At 41.0% G+C, this 21,502-nt stretch overlaps 1 long non-coding RNA gene across 1 annotated transcript; it reads left to right on the top strand.

Annotated features, from left to right (window-relative positions):
* Window positions 1-5,040: 5,040 nt before the first annotated feature.
* LOC137593259 (uncharacterized) lies at window positions 5,041-21,279 on the top strand. The gene is made up of 7 exons (XR_011035102.1): window positions 5,041-5,098; window positions 5,194-5,272; window positions 7,323-7,405; window positions 10,112-10,214; window positions 10,749-10,793; window positions 11,548-11,638; window positions 12,857-21,279. It is a non-coding gene; the product is annotated as an uncharacterized lncRNA (long non-coding RNA).
* The last annotated feature ends 223 nt before the right edge of the window (window positions 21,280-21,502 follow it).

Genomic DNA, 21,502 nt, shown 5'->3' with positions numbered 1-21,502 from the left:
AATCAAACTGCCATTCATACAGTAAATGTTTGCAGCAATGGCAAATAAACTATCCTGTTTGTCTCTGCTGAATAAAAAGCTAACACAAGTGCTAAAACACAGGTTAAGCTGCATTTGTAATTTCTGAACAGCAATGTCTGATAAGTTAATAAATCCAAATGGTGAATGCTGTTGATCAAATTCAAATCAACTAAAGTTTAAAAGCCAGATGCAATGTAATGCTAATGTGTCAGATAAGGCCAACTACAGATTATTAAAAAGCTCTTGAAAAAGGGCTTCGCTCTGAAAGTCACATGACGGCATCCTAACCTTGTGTGGCAGTTAGTTTCTTGTATTATATTATTAAATCAGTCATTTATTCCTCACAGGCTGACTACATTGTTTGAATTAGGAGTGTGTAATTTTGTCTTTTTTGTTTAGAAAAGTTGTTCAGAAAGATTGAGTAGAATACACTTTTTCTTCATTGCAGTGATCTAATTAGAACATGCTGTGAAATTTGCATTCAGTAGCAGACAAACTTGTGTACAGTACTGCCTGTTATCAGTATTGTACTCATGATGCCATGTATGGAAAAAATACATGGCGTCACATGTTATTGATGCCATGTATTCATTGACTTTTTAAAAACATTTTAACCAAATCTACATTGATTTGATTTGTCAAGATTGAAGGTATTCATTCCAAAGTCTAATGGAAAATATTATGTTTTCATTTCAGCTCTGATAAATAATCAATAGTATATATCTAATCAAACTAAATTGAAATTTGGACTTTTTTTTAATGTAGAAATAGGTGGAAATAATTTCAGCCATTCGCTTTCATTCATCGAGGACTTCTTGTGCACATTCCAGATGCCTCTCAGCCAAATATAACAGGGAGGAAACAGTCTGTAGGACTGATGATGACATACAACATCGGCATCCTTTTACTTATAAATAAGTAAATATGTCCAACACATATTATAAAAGTTTTACTTTTGATGTACAAAATGTTTTACAGAATAGAATTTAGTCATCAGGCCTGAGTTCTTCAGCAGACTCCACTTTGTGTAACTTTTAAAGTTGATCCGCGTATGTGCAGCTCACCCTGATGGTTTTCTTGACGTCACAATGTGACATCACGTTGCAATTTCTTTTTTTTCTTTAAATTTTAGATTTGTTTTTTGATGTAAAGCACTGATTCAGCCGTTTTCCTGCTGTTGTTCTGATGATGTCATCTCGCTGCTGTTTGTATTAAATATATAACCAAGTGTAAACTGATCAGAGGTCAGTTTGTTGAAAAGCTGTAGAAGTAATGTTTCAGATATTTTGTAGCACCTAGTCTAGGAATGTCAGCAGTCGATTGACATGAAATGTCTTATTTTAATTCTATTGGTTGTTTGGGTTTTGTTGCTTTTGTTATTGTCTTACAATCTACACCAGAAAAACTAGTAATGTTAAATTTTACTGGTCTCGTTGTGTCTTAAATGCATCCTGGACTGGAAGGGAGACGTGGCTGTAAAGTTTGTGAATAGAAAAAAATAACTCAGTAGTTATTATTAGTAAACTATCATTAGAGACATGAAATAGATGTTTAGTGAAACTGCAGAAGTGGAATATTTGTGTACAGCATATGATAAAAATCAACATATATGAAGAATTTCCAATAATAAATGAACATTAACATGACTTTAACTGAATTTCTGTCTGTTTGTGATTAAAGTTATGACAATAGTGACGTTTACTATGATTATGATAGTATATCCAGAATCCTGTTGATGGTTTCAATGCCAAAAGTATTTGAACATTGATGGAAGAATCACATTAGAGAATTAAGCTGATTTGGTGGTTTAATTCAACATTGGCCTTGTGTAACTATCTAGACCCTGAAAATGCTGTCACTGATTTACAGGAAGAAGCCCTGAACGTACTTTCAGAACCAGACAGCCTGATCCAGAACCTGAACACACCGTCAGCATCCTGTTGAATATGGATGTGTTGAATCGGATTGGATAATGTTAAACTATATTATATTAAATTATACTATATTAAATTATAGCAAGAGAGAAAACTGCTACTCTCTGTTTGCTTCCAAATTAGCATCACTAGATTCAGCAGATATTTCACTGTTTTTATGCCAACGTTATGGATGTGGAGAAAATCTTCCCAATATTGACAGAAATCGTTCTTCTGAAGAAATAATGCTAAGAAAGACTCCAGCTGCTGCAGCCTTTGACCTCTGAGGAACCTCTGGGTTCCATAGATCATGGTCATCACTTAGATTTGCTAATAACCTGAAAATGAATCAAACAAGCCTAGAACACAATTTGACAGTGGTTCCATTCATTCATTCATTTATCATACAGCTTCCTTCGCTTTCGCAGGTGACGGGGCTAGCTGGAGCCTATCCCATTGGAGTTACAGGCATGTGGCGGGTAGACGCTCCAAACACATTACCATCACATGCCGGAACCACATGAAAGACGAACAACCACTCACATACACACTAACACTTACAGACAATTTGGAACTGACCAATCCACTTGAAGTGTATTTTTTTGGAGGAGGGAGGAAACTGCAGAAAGTCCACACAGACATGGGGAGAATATACAAACTGCACAAAAGGGTACCGAACCCGGAACTGTCTCACTGTGAGGCGACAGAGCTACCCTCCGTGCCACCAAAATGCCATTTATGCAAACCCGCTTCAACAATTTAAGAACGTTAGAGATTTGATCTTTTGAGGTTCCTTCATTGTTTCAGGTTGACATTTCTTTGGGAAAGCAAGTGACAAACCTGAATGTGGTTGCAATCAGGTTTAATCAGCCATGGAACAGAGGAAGACAGCCTCTTGTTGTTCCACTGAATTAGCCCTCCAAGCCACCCAGACTCCAGCGTCATCAGGGGCCGCTGCTTGAGTGTGTGACTGGGATTTCAAGTGGAGACATTTAAGTTCCCCAGGTAGGCGAGTCATTGCTCTTTCTCATCACTCTGCATCCGTAGATAAATCCATAAATAAATAAAGACAAGCAACAAAACACAATGTTGTATGAATGCCAAGCATGTCAAGGGAAATTTGATTAATAGCAAATAATTTCTTGGACATCCAAGGCAGGTAGATGATTGCAATCAGCTTGTCTACAGCTGAATTGTATGGGTCTGCTGGGGGCTATTCCAGCTGGCTTTGGGGAGAAGCTGGTTACACCCCAGACAAGACGCCAGTTCATTGCAAAGCATTTACAGACCATTATATTACCAATGATTCAGACAATCTGGGGAAAGCGCTGCAACAGTTGGCATTGACTAAAACCAACAGGGAATTTCTGTGACCTTCGCATCTGTGACCTCACGTTCTGTGAGCTTTGGGCGGCAGTGGCTCAGTGGGAGAGTGGGTCATCCAATGTTTCAAGATCGGCGGTTTGATTCCAGCTCTCGCCCAAAAACACCCAAAGTGGGAGCTGACAGTGGGAGGTGTCAGCTCACCTTAAGAGCACTGTCAGGGCGCCCTTGAGCAAGGCAACGCCCCACTTACAAGCTGCTCCTTTGGGGCGTACCAAGAAGGAGCTGCCTGCCACTCTGCCTCCCATTGCATGCCTACAGGGACACTTGAGTGTGGTTGTGTGTATTGCAGGGGCCTGTACACACTAATATGCATGCGTGTGATTGACTGACTAACATACTAGAGTGTGCATCTTTCATTTCCCTTCAGGGATTATAACGGTGTATAAAATAAAATAAATAATCTCTTAAGGCTCTATTTAGGTTGTTACATGCAGGTTTGGGAGAAATATTTTCTGCCATCCAGGGGAGGACTTTTTCTTGGATATATCAATAAGGTTGTCTTTGCTTTAAATACACTTGACATGAAAAAATGCAGGCTTTTGTTTTAGCCGTCACAGGTCCAACACATGACTACAATATGTGAGACAGACAAATAAATGCAGCACAGAACACCAGTTAAAATTAATTCTGTCTCACTGAAAAGGAGCTCAATACGTCTCACATACCTCTCTGCCAAGACTCAGTCACTAAACTCAGTGACACTACAGGATGTCCTGAAGACACGAACATCTGACTTATGAATGTTCGTAAATATGAACAATGACACATCGCCATATCCAATTACTGTAGTTCCCCTTTCAGCCACAACCCACGACCAACAGCACCACTGCGTATGCTCGTCGATCTCTCCGATGACATCTCTGCCTCTCAATGACAATAACTCCCCCGTCTTCTTTCTTTTCCTTTGCACTAAAGATAAGTACACTACAGAACTACAGTACTTTTATTTCACTTATGTGTTATTTTTATGCCCTGTAATTTTTCTAGTAAGTCTTGGGGAATAGTGCTTTCTTATTTAGAGTAGTCATGACATTTAAATGACCTCAAATGGCAATTATAGATTCATCCATCCGTCTATTTTCTTCAGCTTCTTCCTGTTTTGGGGAGTCATAACGGTTGCTGGAGACTATCTCAGGGGACTTCGGGCAAAAGGCATGGGGATATTCTAGGAGCATCACTGGTGCCACACAAAAAACAAAGAACCTTTCATGCACACACACACCTACAGTCAATTTTGACATGACCATTCCACCTAAACTGTATGTTTTTGGAATTGGGAAGAAGCCTGAGAACCCAGAAGGAACCCACGCAGACGAGGGACGAACATACAAACTCGAAGAGATTCGAACCTGGACGACGATAGTGCTACCCACTACTACCCCGTGCTGCAAGTAATTATAGTTTGAAATTTAATAAAAATTACTTATGAACAATTCAGTTTACCAGCAACCTCTCGGGACCAACTGTCTTTGTAGGTTGAGGACTATCTGATTATTAAGGTCATCAGTTTGAACTTTACAAATGCCTGGACTGGATTGAATGACATTAAAAGCTTCTATGCGTTTTGGTTCAGATCCACTAACATAAAGTCCCAGGGATTGCTGAAGTGGTTATTTGTTAATTTGTGACACTGAATCCTGTGCCAAACCTTCTTTGGATATTCTGGCTGCAGCTGTGTTTAATTGTTGACTCTCAGTCTGAAGGTCTCCAAAGCTCTGCCCACCAGCTAACTGAGGATCATCCATCTGCACCTCTGTTCACCAGATCACGACCAACCAGTAAGTAACTATGTATTGTAATCAATTAGACATATCAGCATCGTTGTGATTCTGAGGATTGACTGATTATTGGTCATTTTGTTTCTTCCAATCAGCTGTCATTGGTTGCGGTCACTGCAAGAGTTGGAGTATACCACAAGAAAAGAGAGAACTATCAAATAAGATCAAAGAGAGGTGAGTCAAACACAGGATGTGTCCAGAGTAAAATGTTTATTTAAAATGGTCAAAGTTAGAAATTTGAGTCTCACAAGTACAATGCATATGTATATGTAATGCATATATGAATGTTCAGTAAAAGTCTACATAATCCTGCTCAGATTTTGCTTCAGGTGAAATTTTTTCCATGGGCTCCAGGTCGAAATGATATCACCTGCAGCGATTTCCCTGCAGCAGAAACCAAAAGTGCTTCCCCTCTTTCTGTGACATTTCAATCATAATGCACAACAAAATAACCTTGTTGATGATGTAAATCACCCAAACAGAGTATAATGTTCTGTGTTCTTTAACACATTGAGAGAGTTCTACACACACTGTGACTAGTTCACAGTGTGAAATAGTCAGAATAAAACAGCCTTTCTAAATTAATATTGTGCAATAATTTATTTCCATGAGTATTCCGAGAAATTCCACAGCACCTACAGTAAAACAGTCATGTGCAATAATTTGTTGATTCAGCAAACAAAATTACACAAACACAGACTTTGTGTGTGTGTGTTCCACATCTCAGTGCCATATTTGTTTCAGATCAATAACTTCTATCAATAGAGATCCAGTATCTGCCCACTTATAGATCTGTTTACTCTCCCTAATAATCCCAGAAGTGGAGCTGGGTTTGACGTCATTTCTTCTCATTGTCCTAACTTTGGACTAAGTGTTTGTGTTCAGGTTCATAATAGTGTTTCATACTTCCACTTTTGTCAGCTACAACAGAAACTGCGTAAATTGGACACTCTGAGATTATTGCAGGAAGGATAAATGTGTTCTCTATTGTCCTTTCAACTTCAAATATGTTTATAATCTTTGGTTCTAAGGCTTCCTGCTACTCCTTCACTTGGGGAATGAGGTCCTTCCCCAAGTGAAGGAGTTAAGTATCTTGGGGTCTTGTTCATGACTCAGGGAACAATGGAATGTGAGATTGGAATGAGAATTGGAGATAGGGTGACAAACATTGCTATTCCCCAGGGGCTCAGAGTAGAGTTGCTGCGCCTTCGCTTCGAAAGGAGTCAGCTGAGGTGGTTTGGGCATCTGGTGCTGATGCCTCCAGGGCACCCTCCGAGGGAAGTGTTCCTGGCACGTTCAGTTGGGAGTTTGAGGGTTCTGCTCAGTATTTTAGCTGACACTCCTGGAATTTGTTGAAGCCACTCCCTCAGTTTGGGGGTTACAGCCCTGAGGGCTCACACTACTGCGGGGGCCACGTTGGTCTTCACCTTTCACATCTGTTCCAGCTGTCCTTTCAACCCTTGATGCTTCCTTTTTCACTTCCTTCTTCCTGACGTTGCCATTGGTTGGCATCGCCGCCATATATATATATATATATATATATGTGTGTGTGTGTGTGTGTGTGTGTGTACCCACCTATATATTTGAATAAAGGTCACTTGAAAACCTCACGGTGCCACGTTTTAACTCCACCCACTACCAAGCGCCCAACCAATCACGCCCAACCAAACGCGGCGCATCTGCCAGAAGGAATACACACACACACACACACACACACACACACACACACACACACACACACACACACACACTATATATATATATATATATATATATATATATATATATATATATATATATATATATACATACATATTTGTGTGTGTGTCACTATATGTGTTTACAATCAGTTGTAGTTTCAGATTGTCATAAAATAAATGTTAAATGTGTGTTATGTGACAGACAGAACACACATTCCAGGACCAGGAGTATGGGGCAGAACACAGTGATCATGTCAAGGTCTTATGAAAAGGTTATTGAGCTGTTAAGTTAGCCCGAGTTATTAAATATTACAACTGGTAAAATATTTCAGAAAGTGGTAACGCAAATGAATAATTTGGTGGTAATGATCTAAACTGCCACAATACCCGTCACTGTGACATTTCCTCCACTCATGTACATCACACACGATAGCATTTTAACACCAGAACATTCTTATCATGCCACAATAGTGAAAATAACAGGTACAACGTCATGTTTCTGTGGTGTGTGTTGTATTTTACAGTGTGATGGCGGACTGGGTGAAGACCTGTTGGGGTCTGAGGCTTCTGGTCCTGTTCAGCCTCCTCAGCCTCACTGAACTCTTTGGTGAGAAACATTTTGACAAATTCAGGTTCTATGATGTCGTTAAAGTTGTATAGTGATGGTAAATTAGATGACAAATGAAGACAGTGTGTCAAGTTTAAAGAGAAACTGTTAAAGTAATACTTTTTACCGTTAAATACTTAATTCATTGGTTGCCATTGATGTTAAAAGACACAAATTTGAGTCCAACCGTTGACTGCCATTTATCTCTAAAGATGTCAATTGTTGTTCGTCAGTGGTGGGGGAGGGGGGTATGGCGAATGTCTGATGGAACCCCTCTGTTAATATAATATTCACACACAAATGTAGTCTGAACTGATCACCTGTAGGTGGCAGTAGCGCTGTTTTTAGCTGAGAGATCAGCCTATACAGATACAAACACAACTGTAAAGGTTGTTCATTAAGCAAATTTTTTGTAACTTGTTATTCACTACATTTCCATATTGAATCACCATTTGAGGTCATTTAAATATCATTAATACTGTAAATAAAAATGTATTGTTCCCCAAGACTTACCAGAAACAATTACAGGACATAAAAACAACACATAATAAAATAAAAATACTGTAGTACTGTAGAGCTCCTACGGTGTTCCACTACACTTACGTGAATGACGAGCTGATGCACTTTCTGGTAAGCAAGTCTGACACAACACTTTATGCTTCATTCTTCTTCTTCTCCTCCTCCTCCTCAGCCTCCTCCTCCTCGTCCTTCTCGTCCTCCTCCTCGTCCTCCTCCTCGTCCTTTCTGCTTTTCCGTTCAGGGGTCGCCACAGCGAATCAGTTGCCTCTATCTAACGCTGTCTTCTGCATCCTCTTCTCTCACAACAACTACCTTAATGTTCTCTTTCACTACATCCATAAACCTCCTCTTTGGTCTTCCTCTAGGCCTCCTGCCTGGCAGTTCAAAACTCAGCATCCTTCTACCAATATATTCACTATCTCTCCTCTGGACATGTCCAAACCATCTCAGTCTTGCCTCCCTGACTTTATCTCCAAAACCTCTAACATGTGCTGTCCCTCTGATGTACTCATTCCTGATCCTATCCTTCCTGGTCACTCCCAGAGAGAACCTCAGCATCTTCATCTCTGCTACCTCCAGCTCTGTCTCCTCTCTTTTCCTCAGTGACACTGTCTCTAGACCAAACAACATCGCTGGTCTCACCACAGTTTTGCACACCTTTCCTTTCATTTTAGCTTAAACTCTTCTATCACACATCACACCTGACAATTTTCTCCAACCGTTCCATCCTGCCTGTACACGCTTCTTCACCTCTATTCCAGACTCTCCATTGACCCTAAGTATTTAAAATCCTCCACCTTCTTGATCTCTTCTCCCTGTAACCTCACTCTTCCACTTGGGTCCCTCTCATTCACACACATGTACTGTGTCTTACTGCAGCTAACCTTCATTCCTGTCCTTGCCAGGACAAACCTCCACCTCTCTAGCTTCTCCTCCACCTGCTCTCACTACAGATCACAATGTCATCTGCAAACATCATAGTCCATGGAGATTCCTGTCTAACCTCGTCTGTCAGCATGTCCATCACCATAGCGAACAAGAAGGGGCTCAGCGATTATCCCTGATAATAATAATAATAATAATAATAATAATAATAATACACACTTTATTGATCCCTCATGGGGAAATTCTCTTTACATTTCTCACTCTCACACAAGTACATACTATGTGTTAGTTACAGCATGTGGTTACAGGTTACAGGCCCCTGAAACAGGCACAGCACACTAGGGGCCTGTAGGCATGCAATTAGTAATACAGAGAAGTACATATAGAGGTACAGGGGAGGCGGAGTGACGGGTCGCTTGAAGAAATTGCGCCCCAATGAGCATCTTGTAGGGGGGACGGCACCTTGCTCAAGGGCTCCTCGGCAGTGGCTGGGAGGTGAGCCGACACCTCCCACTGTCAGCTCACACTCTGATGGATGTCCTGGCGGGAGCTGGGCGATCCTGTCTTCAAGACGATTGCTCTACCACCCCAATGCAGTCCCACCTCTACCTGGAACACCTCTGTCACACCTACAGCACACCTCACCACTGTCTTACAGTCCTCATACATGTCCTGCACCGCTCTAACATACTTCTCTGCCACTCCAGACTTCCTTATACAATACCACAGTTCCTCTCTGGGCACCCTGTCATAAGCTTTCTCCAGATCTATAAAAACACAATGCAGCTCCCTCTGGCCTTCTCTGTACTTCTCTATCAACATCCTCAAAGCAAATACTGCATCTGTAGTACTCTTTTTTGGCATGAAACCATACTGCTCCTTATCTACTTTCCTTCCAGATAACACGCCAAGTACTTTCCTACCTGTCTCCCTGATCACATTAGCTGTAGTTGTCCTGTCATCTGGAAGCACCTCCTGACCAGCCAGAGCCAGAGTCTTAACTCCTTCCTAAAAGTCATGCAACACTCTTCCTTTTTCAGCTTCCACCATTTCGTCTATTATATCAAAAAAGACAGGAGGAGACTAGAGAGACAATGGCAAAACTTTGGAAGTTCAGAACTGAATTTCATTTGTAACTTGTCAGTTGTAACTCAGTAATACCTGAAGCCTCTGCTGCGCCGTTGAATTGAACCCAGAAATCATCCACTCAACATTTAAAAGTTCTCTCAGATTGAAAATTGAGTGAATGCAAGAACCGTCACCTGATTGTGTAGGTCATGAGATAAAAAATCTGTTTTCCAGAGGTGAGAGATAATGAGTGGGAGGAGCTCCGCCCTGATATTGCTGCTCTGCACCGTCTCCGTGGACTGCATTATCGCATGTCTCATGAAATCTCCAATCCCAGGTACCTGTTTAATCACAAACTAGATGTTTTTGTGTTCTCAATGAACACTGGTCTATGTTAACTTATTGTCATTCAGCTGACAAAAGACTGTAATGAGATGACAGGTCAGACTTATATTGCTTTGAGCTATTCGGAGTTTGTAAGTCAGTCAGGTGCCCTTCAGATGAGTTTGACTGTATGCAAGCCTGTACCCTGTAATGATACTGCAGAATTGAGCTTTGCCAAGTTTTTTAATAGTCAGTGGTTCAGTCTGATGCTGCTTTAACAACATGATTGGAGTCACTAAAAATCACATCTGCATCTGTAAGAACAATGATACTTGCTGTGTGCTGCTTTGTGCCAGGCAGAAAAAAGGGATCATGAAGTTCATGTTGTCCCCTCACCAGTAAATACTGAATGGAGTATATCATCATGGTACTGTACGCTGCGAGTCTTAACATATGTGTATACTTTGACTTGGTTCCAGATCTTTTTTGTTGCATCCTTTTGTAGGGTTTGAATTGAAATTATAACGAGGAGTTTATTTCATCCTAGGAACACATTCAACCATGGGGCCAGAGTGGAAAGATCCATCAGCAAGTAAGGACGACTTCACATCTTAGACAAAGATTTTAATGCAGTGCTGGTGAAAGTATAGCTGATGGTGTCAAGTCATGTCAATAGTTTCTCGAATGAAGCAAAAACCAGAATTTAATTTTTTTTTAAATTTTATATACTGTTTTGATCCCCGAAGGGAAATTAAGAACGCACACTCTAGCTACTGATTCAAACGCATGCATATATATATTAGTGTGTACAGGCCCCTGTAGCACACACACACACATACACAAGGGGGCCTGTAGGCATGCAGGGGAGGTAGAGTGGCAGGCAGCTCCATCTTGGTGCGCCTTAAATGAGCAATTTGTAAAGGGGACGGCACCTTGCTCAAGGGCGCCTCGGCAGTGCTCCAGAGGTGAGCTGACACCTCACACTGTCAGCTCACCTCCGGGTATTTTTTTTTTGGGCGGGAGCGGGAATCGAACCGCCGATCTTGAAATCATAGGACGACCCGCTCTACCGCCTGCTTTACCACTGAGCCACTGCCGCCCCAAACCACTGAGCCACTGCCGCCCCAGTGGGGCGGCAGTGGCTCAATCAGCTTTTATTTGTAAAGCGTTCAATCACAACAAGACATTTCAGAGAACTTTTACAAGCAGAGAAAACCAACAATCTGAAGCAATGACTGGAAATCTGTGCCTTGATGGTGTGTACAATGCATGAAGTGTCCCTCTAGTTGAAATTGTGTTATTACTGGGTTTTCCTTTGTGATATAATCATGTGGATCCAATTTTAGGGAGACCATCGATCAAAACCCAATGGGTTTGCAGGAAGATCTGGAGAAATGTCATCAAAGCTTCACATCATGTGTGATTCAGAAGAAAATGGTAAGTTTGTGTGTGTGTGTGTGTGTGTGTGTGTGTGTGTGTGTGTGTGTGTGTGTGTGTGTGTGTGTGTGTGTGTGTGTATGTGTATTTTTATTTCCCACCTATATATTTCAATAAGCTCACTTGAAAACCTCACGCTGTCACACTCTTTAACTCCACCCACTACCTGTCAATCAAGCGCCCAACCAATCACAGCGTATCTGCCACAAGGAATCACGTGAACAATATGGTTTTCATGCATCGGGCAGCGAGTGTTTTTGTTGGGGATACACCTTTTGTCCACACGATAACGCAGATATCCGGGATGAAAACGCTGGTCAGTTTTTTCAAAAGGCCGGGTCTGCGTTGTCGTGTGGACACTGTAACCGAAACTTTTTCTGTCCGGAGGGCATCTCCTTGCAATGAAAACCTGAAAAACTGTGACGTCAGTGTGTGTGACCCATGTCGACACGTACACACAGAATGAACCGAGTTAAAACTGGCTATTTTTTGACGTATAACAGCTCCATGTTGAAGACATGTCGATAAACATGCTTGACAGTTGGATATTTGTTCGTCTGTTTCTTTCTTTATGAGTCATGTAGTTGATATATTCATTCATTCATTCACTTTCCTCGCCAATGCCAGTTCTAGGTCAGCAGGGAAAAGCAGGGGAAATATTGTCAAAAAAAAAGAAAAATCACTTAAGACCCGCCACAGTGGGTAAAAATGTTGTTTTTAAATAAAAACGATGATATGAGCCAACCATAATCACTGGCTATACATCAACGTTACAAAAGCACAATCATTGTCCAGACCCCAACCCCAATCATCCTCCCCTCACTGTACATATTTACTGTATTTTCATTTTTGTCATGTCCAAATGATCTTTTTCCATACACACATGTGTGTGTGTGTGTGTGTGTGTGTGTGTGTGTGTGTGTGTGTGTGTGTGTGTGTGTGTGGTGTGTGTGTGTGTGTGTGTGTGTGTGTGTGTGTGTGTGTGTGTGTGTGTGTGTACTGTATACATGTGCAAGTATTTGGAGTTAAACAAAAGTCATTTATTTCCCTACGGGAATTATTGATAGATTTATTTATTGACTTATTTTTATTTTTTACACACACACACACACACACACACACACACACACACACACACACACACACACACACACACACACACAACTTGACCGATTTAAGATTGTTACTTGTCTTTTTCTACCAACATTTTTTTTCCAGGACATTGGAAACTTCTTTGATGCAATTGACAAACACAAAATAGACGACAAGCTGATGAAGGCTTCAGAGATCTCTGACAGCTACAGCCGGAAACTTCTTATCATGACTGATTATGACAAGTCAACACATGACCGAGCCCTACAGGAATACAGCGTGGATCCACATTATTCTCAAATAGTCAGCAAAAACTGCCTGAACGATGTCTCATGTCTCCCAGAAGCAAACGGCAACACTGTAGTCAAAATATTTGGTACTGTTTCCGAAGATGGACAAACTGTTTCAGGTCTTTCTGGCTCATCTCTTGCAGAGCTGATGTTGAAACCATCACTGAAAGCTGCACCTGTTTTCTCCATTGATGGAAACACAAGCTCACATTTTCAGTACAGCTTCATTCGGATTTTTATGGTCCGTGGAGTGAAAGCAGTTTTACAAATAAATAAGGGATATCAACAAATTTACCAGGTCATGAATGAACCAGGTTCAGTTTCTCAGTATGATATTCCACTGAGACCTATTGATCATTCTACACAGTATGACCACCAACAGATCCTAGCTATGGACAGTGATGCTATAATCAGATCATCTACAACTTATCTTTACGACAAACATCCAAGCAGTAGCTCTGTCTACGCCCTTGATAACAACCGGAAACCGAAAGTGATTAAGGGCGACTCTGTTCCCCTGACAGAGGACAGCAGACTGGTGCTGGTAGGACATGGAATGAGAGAGAGCTCAGGAGAGATGAAACTGTCAGGGTACACAGCACAAGAAGTAGCAGAAATCATAAAAGACACCTCGAGGGTAGGCAATGAAATCAAGACAATAAGTGTGGTGGCCTGTGAGGTTGGTTCAGATAATGTCTTTGTGGAAACCCTGCTGAAGGAGCTCCATGAGAAAGCCAACATCAAGACAGAGCTTCATCTCCGGGATGCTGTCATCCAGGTCAGACATACAGGAGAGAAAATCACCCAAGGGATCTCTACAGATGGAACGGAATGGCGACATAAAGATGATAGCGTGAAAGTGGTGGCAAACTTTGACCGGGATGGAAATGTCATCGTCAGAACTGAGCCTGGAAGCAGAGGAGAAGCAGTTTTTACCAATGAAAGAGCAACCCTCGGCTTCATTAGTAAAACAATACAAGAACGTTTTAAAGTCTTCAGAGACAGTTGGCCAACTGAGCCGAGGAGATTTATTGACCAGAATGTGTTTGAACAATACGACCAAAATGCTCTCAATGAACTTGAAGCTCTGTCTTGGGGATTCTTTCACAGAGACTTGCCATCTCCAAGAAAAGTAGACATTGGTGAACTGCAGCAAATAGACCAGGATTATATATTGGGGAAGCATGTTGATGTAGAGGTAGATGGAAAAAAAAGAAAAAAAATTGAGTGGATCTCCGATAATAACGAAAAAACAAACATTCTTTCTAATTGTTATGAAATGAAATCAGGAGAAGACATGAGAAGTATCATCCGACACTATGCAAAGACAGGAGAAGATGGGCAAACGTTCCTGATGGTCAATGACTGGATTTTTCTCATAGATCCTCAAACTCTTTATGCATATCCAGTTGGAAAAAAACTCAACAACAATGACAAAGACAGTAATGTGAGAAGACAAGAAATTGAAGAAGTTATCAAGGACCAAGTAGGGAGCGAACATTATCATCTAATAAAAGAACGCATTGTTGATCAAAATAATGAGGTTCTATCAAAAACAAATTATGTTAAATATGTGAAAGGTATATTAACTGGAGAGCACACAGTTTCACTACCATTGACCACTGAGGCCTGGTGCACCTCGTTTTTCACAGCATCAATTATATCAGAATCTGCTAGAAACTTCCGGACATTCCCTTTGGTTCTCATGGGCCTGGATATGGTTGACAGTAAAGGTGATGCTGTTACTGAAACAGAACTGAATTTCTTTTTTGATGAACACCCGATGGCAAGACCAGAAAGTTGGGTTGACCCAAGCAGGCGTGGATTTAGTGGCACTGCAACACATCAAGATTCCAGCAAAACAATAAATAGAGATAAAAGAAAACGTAAGACTCCAGAGCAGTTAACAGAAAACCTTAAACAAGTCCTTGACTTTGAAGTCAAACATTACAAGTCTTGGAAAAATGTAAATCAAGAAGGTAGTGTATCTGACTTACTGGAGATTGCAGGAAAATACAAGATAAGTGAAAGTAACACAGAAGAAGTCAAAAACATTGTCAATGACTACAAAACCTTTAAAGAAAAATTACAAAAAGCGAGTGAACCTCGGCCATCCACTTCAATGGAAGGCTACAATGATGGCCCAACAACCACTGATGACCTAATATCTGCCACAAACCTGGAGAATTCTTTCAAACTTGAATCACATTTCTCAAGGCTAAAATCGGCAGTTTCTACAGAAGTTTATAATAAGATGAGGGAAAAATATGGTGAACAACTGGCACACTTGACCATCCAGGATGGCAGTATGAAAATGGAGAATGGAGAGTTCATATGTCGCCTTGAGTCCAAGGATCCAAGTGTTGCACCTGATGAATTTAGGGCTCTGCTATCTCCAGAGAGTCAACAATACAATGAACAGATGTCCAGTAGCATTGAAACGGCCGTTGAGGCCCTGGAGCATCATGGTTCAGTCCCCTCCCGTCAAGGCAAAGCTCTTGAGCACACTGGGACAGCGATTGGGGTCCTTGGCCTCATGTTGGGTTTGAAAGGAGCTGTTAATGCCTTTGAGCAGGGTGATGTCAAAGATGGAGTGATGGGAGCTCTACAAACGACTCATGGAGTGGCAGCTATGACAACAGCTGTTATTGCAGGGAAAGCTCTGTCTGCAGAGACAAGAATGGCCAGAGCTGTTGCAACGATTATGAGAACCCCCGCAGCAAAGGTCGGGTTGGCAGTTATACCAGTGGCAGGGATTGGATTTGGGATATACAATATTGTGGAAGATCTGAAGAGAGGTGACAATCTGGGATACATTGATGCTGCATTTGATATTACAATGGTTGCATTGGATGTTCTTGAGATTGCTCAACCTGAACTGACACCAATCATAGCACCTATAAACTTGGCTTTATCAGTCATCCGGATGATGATTGATGACTTTTATATGAGTATAGAAAATGAGTTAAACAGCCTCCCAAAAGATGCTGGAGTTCTGGAGAAAGTGACGGCCTTTTTCAAGGGCTTGGGGAAGGGTATTCTGCATTTTATGGTTCGTGTGGCAAGTATCTTTTATGACTGGCATTACCAAGAAATTGAAGAGGGACACAGACTTGTTGCACAGATTGCAGACTATCACAAGTATTACAAAGTGATAAAAGAACAGGATGGGGTCAGTGCCATTGACTTCACTGCTGGTGATACCTCATGGAATGGAGGAGGTATTGACTTCATTCTTGCTGAACAGGGTCAGTCTAAGCTCTGCATGGACTACTTTGTGTCGAGTGATGAGAAAATGAAAAAGCAGTGTTGGAACATTGACACCCAAGGAAGCCAGGACATTATTCTTGGTTTGGGAGAGTCACGTGACTTAGAGTACAAGACACTGCAGAAAAAAGTATTAATGTTCATACCAGCCGGCTCTGTGACAGTGGTTTCAGGATATAAAACTATATCAGAGTCAAGATATGGGAAATATAAAGGAAACAGTCATTCAAACCGTTTCTTTGCAATTCAAAAAGCAGAGGACAAACATGTGATTGAAGTTATGTTGAGTTATTATTACACACTTTATGGTGAACCAGGTGATGACACGTTCTTCCTTGGCCCACAGAGAAGTTCTGTTCAAGGATCTGGTGGAAAAGACACGTACATCATTCCTCCAAATGGAGGAAAAACAATTATTAACAACTATGACGATTCCAAAGCACAAGACTTGCTTCACTTCAGTGTTGATTACAGTCACATTTCTGTGTCCAAATCTGGACAAGATCTTGTATTAACGTATGAAGGCAGTCATACTGTGATCATAGAATCATGGTTTGTAGGGGAAGCGTATCGTCACATGTCCATGCTGTCAGGAGATGGGGTCTTATTTGAGATTTCCCCTGTTGTGGTTACTTCTGTCCAGCTGGTGGCCAAAGGAATTAACATAGGATTCAAAACACAAGGTGAGACTGTGGATGCATCTCAGCCACTGTTAAACACAGTGATAAATATCTTTGGGTCTCGGTTTGATGACACACTCATTGGGAATGCAGAGAAGAATTTGATGGACGGAGGAGGAGGTCATGATCGTTTGCTTGGTGGTGACGGAGAAGACATATACGTAGTGAAAATCAGAGAACAGTCTTCAGTGTTGATTGAAAATTACTCAACTGACAAAGCAACAGACCTGGCCATAATAGAAGCAAATCTCCACTCTTTTAAAGTCACAGTAGTCGGCGATGATCTTGTTCTGAATGCTTTCCATGACAACATAGCCATCCATGTGACCCTAGTGAGGTGGTTCAGGTCATCAGCAGATCAACACTTGCTTGTTGTCACAAAGGATCTGATCACTTTTGCAATCTCAGAGAAGAAGGCTGACTGTCAGCAGACAGACCCATTCTCCAAGTGCATAAAAAGCCTGAGAATTGACTACAGCAGTTCCCCATCTTCTCTGGGATTGGACCTTGAGGAGGACGAGGCTTTAAACAGCGTGACGGAGATCCGTGGTTCTGACTTCAATGATGTGATCAGAGGGAACAAAGAACACAATGTTATTTCCCCAGGAAAAGGGCTGGACTATATCCAGGGTAGAGGAGGAGAGGACTGGTACGTTATCACTCCAGGCCAAGGAGTAAAAACCATTGATAATCTTTCACCTGATCTTGTCATGGACTTTCTCTTCTTGAAGGAAAAATATAAGCATATAACATGCAGCTGTGAAGGACAAAGCATTGTCATTTCAGTGAAGGGAAGAATACAAATATATCTACATGAGTGGTTTCTCTCAAAGAAATCTCAGCACCTGCAGATCAAGACCAGTGATGGAGTAACTGCCGGACTGATAACGGAAAACAACAAATGTGGCTCGTCTGTAATGTTACCTTTAATTGTTGATTACAGAGACCAGGAACCTCAGCCACTTGATCCACTTCCAGACGATGTTCAATTTTATGCAGCTAGAGTGTGTTACCTAGATTGGAATGTAAGATCAGACAACAAGGCCCCATGTACTTTTAAAGGTCAGATGATAACAATGAAAGATGTTGATTCAGTCAAAGAAATGTATGGCTCCTCGGGTTTCGATATCATATTTGGAAACAACAATGATAATGTTCTCGATCCTTACACTGGAGGGGCGCTGATGTACGGAGGTGAAGGAGAAGACAACTATATAATCAAACATGGATATGGGGACAAAATAGTGATTTACAATTATGCTGATGATGAGAAAATTGATACAATAATGGTTGATATGGATTTCCTTGATGGTAGCCAAGTCTCAGTCAGTTTATATGCAAATGATTTGAAAGTGGAGATTATAACAAAAGAAGAACAATTTCGTATATTTCTGTTTAATTACATTCAAAATGGGAAATATCAGCATCTTCAATTTCTGAGTTCCGATGGAGTGAATTTTAAACTCGAATCCGTGGACTCTGGCAGGCACTTGTATGATATTGAGGCTTTCAAAGTGACTCTGAAACAAACTATGGTTGACTGTCATCTGGACCTCAACGCTTATAAAAACCTGTCAAAGGTCCACACAGTCCAAGGCTGTCCCCACCAGTCCAATAACATAATAGGCAACGCTCAAGACAATGTTTTAATGGGAGGAATGAAAGATGATGCCTTGGATGGAGGTGAAGGAGACGACACACTGATCGGAGGGAATGGAAATGACATTCTAGCTGGTGACTTGGGAGACGACACTCTTTACGGCGAAGAAGGAAATGACACCATGATTGGAAATTCTGGTCAGGATGTCTTTATTCCAGGACCAGGAGAAGACTTGGTGGATGGAGGTCCTGGCAGAGACACTGTTGTGTACCGGGGGGATCCTGTCACGGGTAAAGGGGTTTATGTTAACCTGCTGACTGGACAAGGCCGCTATGCTGATGCAGAGGGGGATGTGCTGAAGGACGTGGAGACGGTCATTGGTACCATCTATGCTGACATCTTGGTGTCTGGATATGAGAGTGCTCTTCTCAAAGGCTCTGAAGGCAACGATATTTTGGTCTCCACTGGTGGTGATTACCTTGTCGGAGGTGAAGGAAATGACATTTACATGCTGGCTTTCAGTAAGGGTTCAGTCATCATCAACAACTGTGCGAAGGACAAACACATTGATGTTATATACTTGAACTCCCAGGTAGGACCACAGTACGAGTCTGAACTATTGTCTGACAGACTTCGCCTGACATTCTTTGGTCCCAACCAAATTGTTGTTAGTGTAGAATTGGTGGGCAGGACAAGTGAAGACACTGAATGTGGTCATTTGAAGGTGGTTTGTAGGGGAGTAGAGGACAGTACAATCTGGCTGACTTAAATCTCTCAGAATATAGCTTTTGAATGAAAGATATTAGTCATAACTTCCACAGTTTGCGTCCAGAGCAACGAAAGATCCACGATTTGTGATTTAACAATTTTTTTTTTTGACAAATTAACCCTTGAAGGTTCGATCTGCGGTTCTGCTTGTAGCCTCTTGCAGCTACATTGAAGGTTGGATCTGAAGACTTTATTTTTTTGTTTCATTGATCATTTGGCATTTCATCATCATTTATCACAAGTGATTTTATGTAATATGTGGTGCACATTAACTAATAAAAATCATGATGAGAACATGTGTTTTCTTGTTGTTTGGAGTCTAACAATGAACTGGATCACATTTAATCAATAGGATGCTGGAGAATGGTTCCTTGCAATCAAGGTTGACTTTTTGACTTTGAACCAGAACGTCAATACATTGACAAAAACATATCAAATTTATATACAGTGTGACCTCATTACTCGTGGTTAATGCGTTCCAGGAATCACACGCGAATAACAAATTGCGCGATATAGCGACAATCTGTTTATCTTTCCATTTACGGTAATTTAAACGTTTATGAACCCTCCCCATACTGATTTTAAACCACCTTCTATCGTTCCGAGACTCACGGAACGTAGTGCAATTCCAGATGCCGTCAGCCAATAGAATGCGCGTATGGTATCAGGTGACTACCAAAACTCCGCAATGAGGTGAAGTCACGAGTGTTGATGCATGAATGCACGAGGGCGTACTGTACCACGTTAGTGTAGTAGAAGTTGCCTTTGGCTACATTTCTCTTTAACCAAATCTGTAGCAGCAAAGAGGGGGAATGTGTTCACAGATTTGGGAGAAGCTAGAGAAACTGTACACACAAGCACTTAACTAAACCTGATATATTGATTAACATGAAGTAACTGATGGAATGTGAAGCAAAAATTGCTCTAAAATAAAAAAGACAAAATAGAAAATGAGAAGAATTGCATCATTTATCATAAATTACTAAAGATAGAAGGCAGTAATACGCTATTGTAGCATCCTAAGCGACTCCATGCGCGCCCATATCACCGCTGCTGTGAAAAGTGAAGCTAAGGAATTCAGAGCTTGCCATTATCTCGGCATGTTTACATCCCGCTTCAAAGTGGTGATGTATTGTAATTGTCAGCGTTTGTGTGTTTGTCTCTTAGTCCGTTAGTCCATTTTTCTGTCCGTCCGTCCGTTTGTCCACCAAATATCCTTGCAACCATTGCAGATAGAAATATGAAAAAAAAGCACATTACTCGTGCGTCAAAGAGGATGAAAATGAGATGAAGACTTTGACTTTGAGAAAACTAGGTTAAGGTCAAATTTGAACTTTTGTACGATCAGGAACTGGATAAGCAAACGAGATGATGAACTGATAAACACGTGTGCAAACGCACATGTCTATTGGACTGAATGGACAATTCAAAACAACAATGTACCAAAATCAAATGATTTAAATGTGGTATTTAAGTATGACTCTGGTTGATGATGTGTTGTAATCAGAGACATGTTGTTGATTCAGGGGACGGGGATTTTACAAGCCAATGGCTTCTACCCGTCAAACCTTTTTTTTCTTTTCAGATGTTGTTATTGATGTTCCAAAACTGATGAAAGTGAAGTCTGCTGTAATAACATGTCTGGAAAGAAAAAAATAAACTGACTAAATAAATGTATGGCTTAATTAGAAAAATAGGCCCTGTCGTTGAGATTGCACCTTTCAATTCGGTGCACCTTATGGTGTGGAAAATACATTTAATCAAAGTCTTTCTTCAACGCTTACCTTAATTTCTGTGTTACTTCACATACTGTGATATTTAAATATTTGATTTAACTGTTAAAATGTGTCAGCAAAAAAAATTATCTTAATAAATGAAAGTGTTTGTTTTTTTTAGTTTACCATGTTTTCTGTAAAATGTGAAGCAATAAAACTTTTGGTTGTATGTGTTGTGTGCAGTCATTGGTCAGCAGATTGAAGGAGAGGCTCAACACGATTGATTTGAGCAACTATACAGCAAGAAATTGGGTACCATCAGCTGTTTTGTGTCTTTTTAACATAATTAACATAATTTAGTTCTGTTTCAGGACTATAATGTCCAGTATTTGTAGACCTGGTTATCAGAATTCTCCGTCAAATCCACTAACACAATGTCCCAGGGTTTGCTG

Source organism: Antennarius striatus, chromosome 3 (genome assembly GCF_040054535.1).
Source record: "Antennarius striatus isolate MH-2024 chromosome 3, ASM4005453v1, whole genome shotgun sequence".
In the NCBI taxonomy this organism is placed as follows: Eukaryota; Metazoa; Chordata; class Actinopteri; order Lophiiformes; family Antennariidae; genus Antennarius; species Antennarius striatus.
The sequence above is the reverse complement of the archived record's forward strand: the minus strand, read 5'-3'. Positions and strand labels throughout refer to the sequence as shown.